Source organism: Petaurus breviceps, unplaced genomic scaffold (assembly GCF_028583685.1).
Source record: "Petaurus breviceps papuanus isolate PSGF00001 unplaced genomic scaffold, PetGlider_PUasm1.0 90504, whole genome shotgun sequence".
Classification (NCBI taxonomy): domain Eukaryota; kingdom Metazoa; phylum Chordata; class Mammalia; order Diprotodontia; family Petauridae; genus Petaurus; species Petaurus breviceps.
In genome coordinates, this window is record NW_027187266.1 from 961,289 (window position 1) to 967,379 (window position 6,091).

The window sequence follows — 6,091 nt, forward strand, 5'->3', positions numbered from 1 at the left end:
GGGGAGGGGAGTAGAAAGGGGAGGGGAGAAGAGAGGGAGGGAGAGGGGAGAAGAGGGAGGAAGGGAGAGAGAGAGAGAGAGAGAGAGAGAGAGAGAGAGAGAGAGAGAGAATAGCAGTGGAGAGGATGCAAATCTCTGCAATGCACCAAAATTATAGCCCAGAAAATGACACCCCAGCAGATGCTCCGCATGGGAGGGATAACCTGCAAAAAACAGCACAGCATGGCCCAGTTTTCCTCCAGCCTATAAACAATGCATGAGACATTACCACGAGAGTTTTTTGCGGGCACCTATTGTCCCTCAAGTGCTATTTGTACTGTGGTCTTTTCATGGCTGGTCTAGAGAACACAGGCATATGAATAATATCAAAGATATCCAGCCATAGCAGAGAATTTAATCTGTCTATTCAATGTTTTGTCACAATAACTAGGTTGTTGCTACATATTTCCAGTTGTTGCTTTTGGAGATGTCTTGTTTTTCCAAAGGTGGAGTTAATTTTTTTTTAATCCACTACATTTTTCGAATACATTGAATTAGCACCTATAAGTCACAGTCATTCCATTTAATTTTCTAAGTTGCTGTCACGTCATTTATGATTTTTGTAATGAATAAGTTTCTTTTAAAATTCAAATGGGGGCCCAGGCCTGGAATCCTTGCTGCTGGGGAAGACTGAGGCTAGTGGATTACTTGAGTTCAGCATTTCTGGCCTTGAGCAGGGTCAAAACTATTGAGTGGCCTCACTCAGTTCAATGCCAATGTGATGAGCCCTCCCTCCCTAAGGAATAGAGGAGGGACACCAAGCTGTTTAAGAAGTGAACACATCCAGTACTGAAAAGTGAAGCAAGTTAATGCTATACTGATTAGCACTGGGATTGGGCCTGTCATAGCACTTGCAACCCAGGTAAGATCCCAGGATATAGTACCAGATAAACAAAGAAACTAATTATTACAATGCAACTTAAAAAAATTTATTTTGAATTTTTTAAGTTCAGAAAGGGGCAGTTAGATGGCACAGTGGATAGAATATTGGCCTGGAGTCAGGAAGACTCATCTTCCTGAATTCAAATCTGACTTCAGATACTTTCTAGCTGTGTGACCTTGAACAAGGCACTTAACTGTTTGCCTCAGTTTCTTCATCTGTAAAATGAACTGGAGAAGAAAATGGCAAACTACTCAAATATCTTAGCCAAGAAAATCCCAAATGGGGACACGACTGAAATGACTAAGCAACAAAAGGTCAGAAAATAATCTTGCTTAGTAGGTATTAGGTAGTACTTAACTGTCATGTCAGAATCCATTTGAAATAACTCAAGATACCACCTACCATTTTATGTACCAAATATCAGGAGTCCATAGATTAGGGGTGAGGAATCTGTAGCCTCAAGGCCACATGTGGCCTTCTAGATCTTTGCATGCAACCTTTTGACTGAGTTCAAGTTTTACTGACCAAATCTTTTTATTAAGGGGATTTGTTCTGTGAAGTTTGGATTCAGTCAAAAAATCAAACTTGAGAACGTTGGGGGTCACATGTGGCCTTGAGGCTTCAGGTTCCCTACCCCTGCCATAGACATTTACTAACTAAAGTGAAGATTCCGTGACTGAACTATACCACTTATATACATGCTCAATCTGCAATGACTCCCAGACAACTGGGAATAATATCCCTGGAAGATATCCCTGGAAGGATGATCTTTTTTTGTTCCATCCCTCTACATTTCTACAGCTAAAATTATTTTTTCTTGTACTTTCTCCTTTTTGTTCTTTCCTCCTTCCTTCATCTTCTCACACTTCTCAGTTTCCCCAAGTAACTCTTAGCAATTTCTGTCTTTTCCCTCTAGACTGTATTTCTTCTTCCTTTCCCCTTCTTCCGGTCCTTTCATCCAAGAAACAACCCACACTTACATCATGCTTTAAGCTTCACAATATGCTTTCCCCACTACTACTATGAAGCAGGTAGTAGAAGTTTTATAATTTCTCCCTCCCATTTTATAGATAAGGAAACCAAGACTCAAGTTAACTTGGCCTTGCTCCCACAATTAATTATTGGAGAGGAGTAAAACTGTTTGTTTCACTTAGCATTCAAGCAAGAGCTACTTATTTTAGGTAATTACCACACCAGAATTTCTGGAGACACTGACTTAGTGGGCATCTAAAAGCCAGGACTACTAGTCTACTGCAGGCTAGCTATGTAAACAATGAACAGCAAGGCATTCCACTCCTTGTGGCTTAAGAGGAAGGCATACTTTGAAATTATTCTGTGTCTAATGTCAGGACTTTGTGTACAAAGATTAAAAAGCCTACAACGCTCTCCTAAGCAAAAGCCCAAGTTATGTGACAAATACTCCAAAACTAGTTGCCCTCCACCTAGGACAGTAGGAATTTTAAGATTTTTTTTTTTTTAGCACTTCTCTCTGAAAATATAGCATTTCCCAATTATAGGGTATCCCAAAAGCCTTAGTAGTTTTGAGCTTTAATAGCATTTTAGGACACTCTGCAGTCCATGCTGAGCCATCTAAGGAAGTTGTCATTTTGGCTGTTCATTCAACTGTCATTGTAGTGTTTTCTTGTTTTATATATATGTATGTATGTATAGAAATATAGATCTATCTATCTATCTATCTATCTATCTATCTATATATATATATATATAGTCACCCATCATACCATGACTATTATTCCATCAATTTCTGCCAATTATTTCCTACCATCTTGAATGCTAACTTCCTTTGACATCTTGCCTCTAATGCCAATTAATCTGTGAATCTATAATTAACATAGTCCTGTGTTATACCATCCTAATACTCAGGGAGCAAGATGGCACAATGGAGAGTTTGCTGGGCCTGAAATTAGGAAGACTCATCTTCCTGAGTTCAAAGTTGACTTCAGACATTAGCTATGTGATCCTGGACAAGTCACTTAACCCTGTTTGCCTCAGTTTTCTCATCTGTAAAATGAGCTGGAGAAGAAAATGGCAAACCACTCCAGTATTTTTGCCAAGAAAACCCCAAATGGGGTCATGAAGCTAGATAAATTGAACTGACCAAGCAAAGCTAATACTTCTGTTTTAGTTCCTTTCATTGTCAGTGATGGAACAGAATTATTAAGTCCTCTGGCTCTCTTCCCACTTTAATTATGTGTGTGTATGTTATCATCCAATAGCCTCAGAAGGTAAATAGTGGGAGTGAGAAGAAGACTCCTAGAATTCCCAGATTCCTGGATTCATCCCCAACTTTTTATCCTTTTGCTCTAGAATGATATGCATGATGGATATAAACCAACCACCTCTTCAACAGATTCCACTCATGGAAATCTTTTTTTATTTTCTATCACTTGAATTAAAAAAAAAAAAACACCTCTTCCTGTGCATATGCTAGCTTATTTTGAAAATGAAATATGCCAAAATTAAATCTTCCAAAACTCTCTATCTCCATTTTAAAGTCTTCTTGGAAAGTATCAGATGCTGAGCCATAGTACTTAGGCATATTTCTAAGGAGAGAAGGCTACATGACATTTTTCTACTAAGTTTCACTCACTATTCTCCAAGTAAAAATACCAAAGTGATTAGCAAGGTGGTCACTACGTGTGCTAAGGGAATATTAATACCTGAAATGGCAGGGTCAGATATTTGATTAAGACTTGACAGCCAATATAAAACTGTATATACCATTTGACCCAGCAATACCATTTCTAGGGCTGTATCCCAAAAAGATCATTCAAATGGGAGAAGGACCAGTATGTACAAATATATTTATGGCAACTCTTTGTGGTGGCAAAGAATTGGAAATCAAGGGGATGCCCATCAATTGGGGAATGACTAAACAAGCTGTGGTATATGAATGTAATGGAATACTATTGTGCTATAAGAAATGAGGAGTGGATGGACTTCATAATAACCTGGAGAGTCTTATATAAACTGATGCTGAGTGAGGGGAGCAGAACCAGGGGAACATTGTATATGATGACAGACACATCATATCTGTGATGAGTGACTTTGATAGACTGGGCTCTCATCAGCAATGCAAGGTTATAAGACAACTACAAAGGACTTGTGATGGAAAGGGCTATCCATATCCAGAGAAACAATTACTGAGTCTGAATAAAGATTGAAGCAAACTACTAGCTCACTATTCTTCGTTTTGTTTTTTTTTCTTCTTCCTCATTGTTCATTCTATTGGTTATAATTCTTTACAACCTGACTAATGTTTAATGTGAAGGTATTTGTAGAACATCTATTGGATTGCATGCCACTATGGGGGGGGGAGGAGGAGGGGGAAAAATTTGGAACTCAAAAACTTGTAGAACTAAATGTAAACTAAAAGTAAATACATTTTTTAATTAAAAAATTTTTTTAAATTAAAAAAAAATCCTACCTCATAAAAAAGACTTGACAGTCAACATACTCTCTACATGCTGTTCCAAGGAAAAGACTTCTTACAAAAATCACCGACATCCTACGAAAAAAGAGTTCACTTAATGCTACATTTTTCCACACCATCTATGCAATCGATTTATATTCCAAGAGATTATGCTTTATGATTTGTTAACTGTTTTGTTACCCTTACTTCAGTTTTACAACAATTCTCTGTATGTATCAAACTTATCTTAGAGACGAGCAGAGTCTATTCAGAGATTAATTTAATGGCTCAAGGTAAAAAATCTACTAAGTCATTTAGGTATGGGAAATATTGCTATAATTTTTTTAGATGAGGAAACTGAGGCTTAGAAGGATTAAGTCACTTGCCTAAAGGCATAGTGCTTGGGACTAATGAAGTCTAGACTTGAATCCAGGTTTGCAAATTTCAGAGTCAGGGCTCTTAACTCTAAAAACTACATAATAAGACATTCAGACAATAGGAAAATAAAAAAGCACATTTTTAGAAGACAAATATTTCTGAGTATTAGTAAGAGTAATAGCTAATATTTATTTAGTGCTTACTATGTGCCAGGAAGCATACTAAATACTTTATAATTATTATCTTATTTACTTCTCAAAACCCTGGAAGGTAGGTGCTTTTATCCCCATTTTACAAATGAGGAAACTGAGGCAAAGAGAAGTTAAGTGACTTTCCCTGCATCACACAGCTGAGGTCATATACGCACTCAGGTCTTCTGCACTCCAGGTCCAGCCTTCTAGCCTCTGAATCACCTTGCTCCATCAAACTATTAGGAAAACCATAACTACAGTCCTGATTTTCACAATCCTTTATGACGTAGAAAAACCCACTTGACAGATTTTCTTACGTGGAAAACATCCCTCCCCTAAGTGAAACTAAGGTACAAGCTTTATTGAGGATAGATCCTCGTATCTCCTCTAATGCCTAGCACAGTACTCTGTACATAATACTGCAGAACAAGAAGCATCTATTAAATTCAACCGGCTTTCCAACTATAGCTAATCCAAATAAATGTAAGACTGATCAATAGATGCTCACTTCAATGTATATGACCCAAGCGTGTTAGGACAATACTTTCAAGATAAAGAAAGGATGTTAGACTTAACTTATAGAATGCCCAAAACATACTTCAAACTGAACAAAATCACAGAGAAAGCAAACGAGTTTGCAAAGTGTTTTTTACATCTTTTGATTTCGTAATTGTCAAAATATTAGTTTTTGTAAACTTAGGGATAGAGGTCCAGGGGTCACCTAATCCACCCATCCTACAGGCAGCTGCTGGGTTAAAAAATTTCCATTACTTAAATATACCTATAGCTAGCCTGTGTGACCCTGGGCAAGTCACTTAACGCTGTTTGCCTCAGTTTCCTCATCTGTAAAATAACCTAGAGAAGAAAATAGCAAACCTCTCCACTATCTTTGCCAGGAACACCCCAATATGGAGTCACAAAGAGTCGGACATGACTGCAATAACTGAACAACAAAAATGACTGATCTGGACTGTATACATTTCTGCAGTTTTCCTATGTTTAACTCCAACCATTCATACATAAGGATGGCACAAATCATACATACAAAAAAGACAGTGATTATTTTTCAACTGCTTCTGGTACGGGTCATTTCAATTCCTATTTTATACCTCTCAGTTAGCTTTCTGGTGCTTTGGCTGAACATTCAACATTCAAATTACTACCACC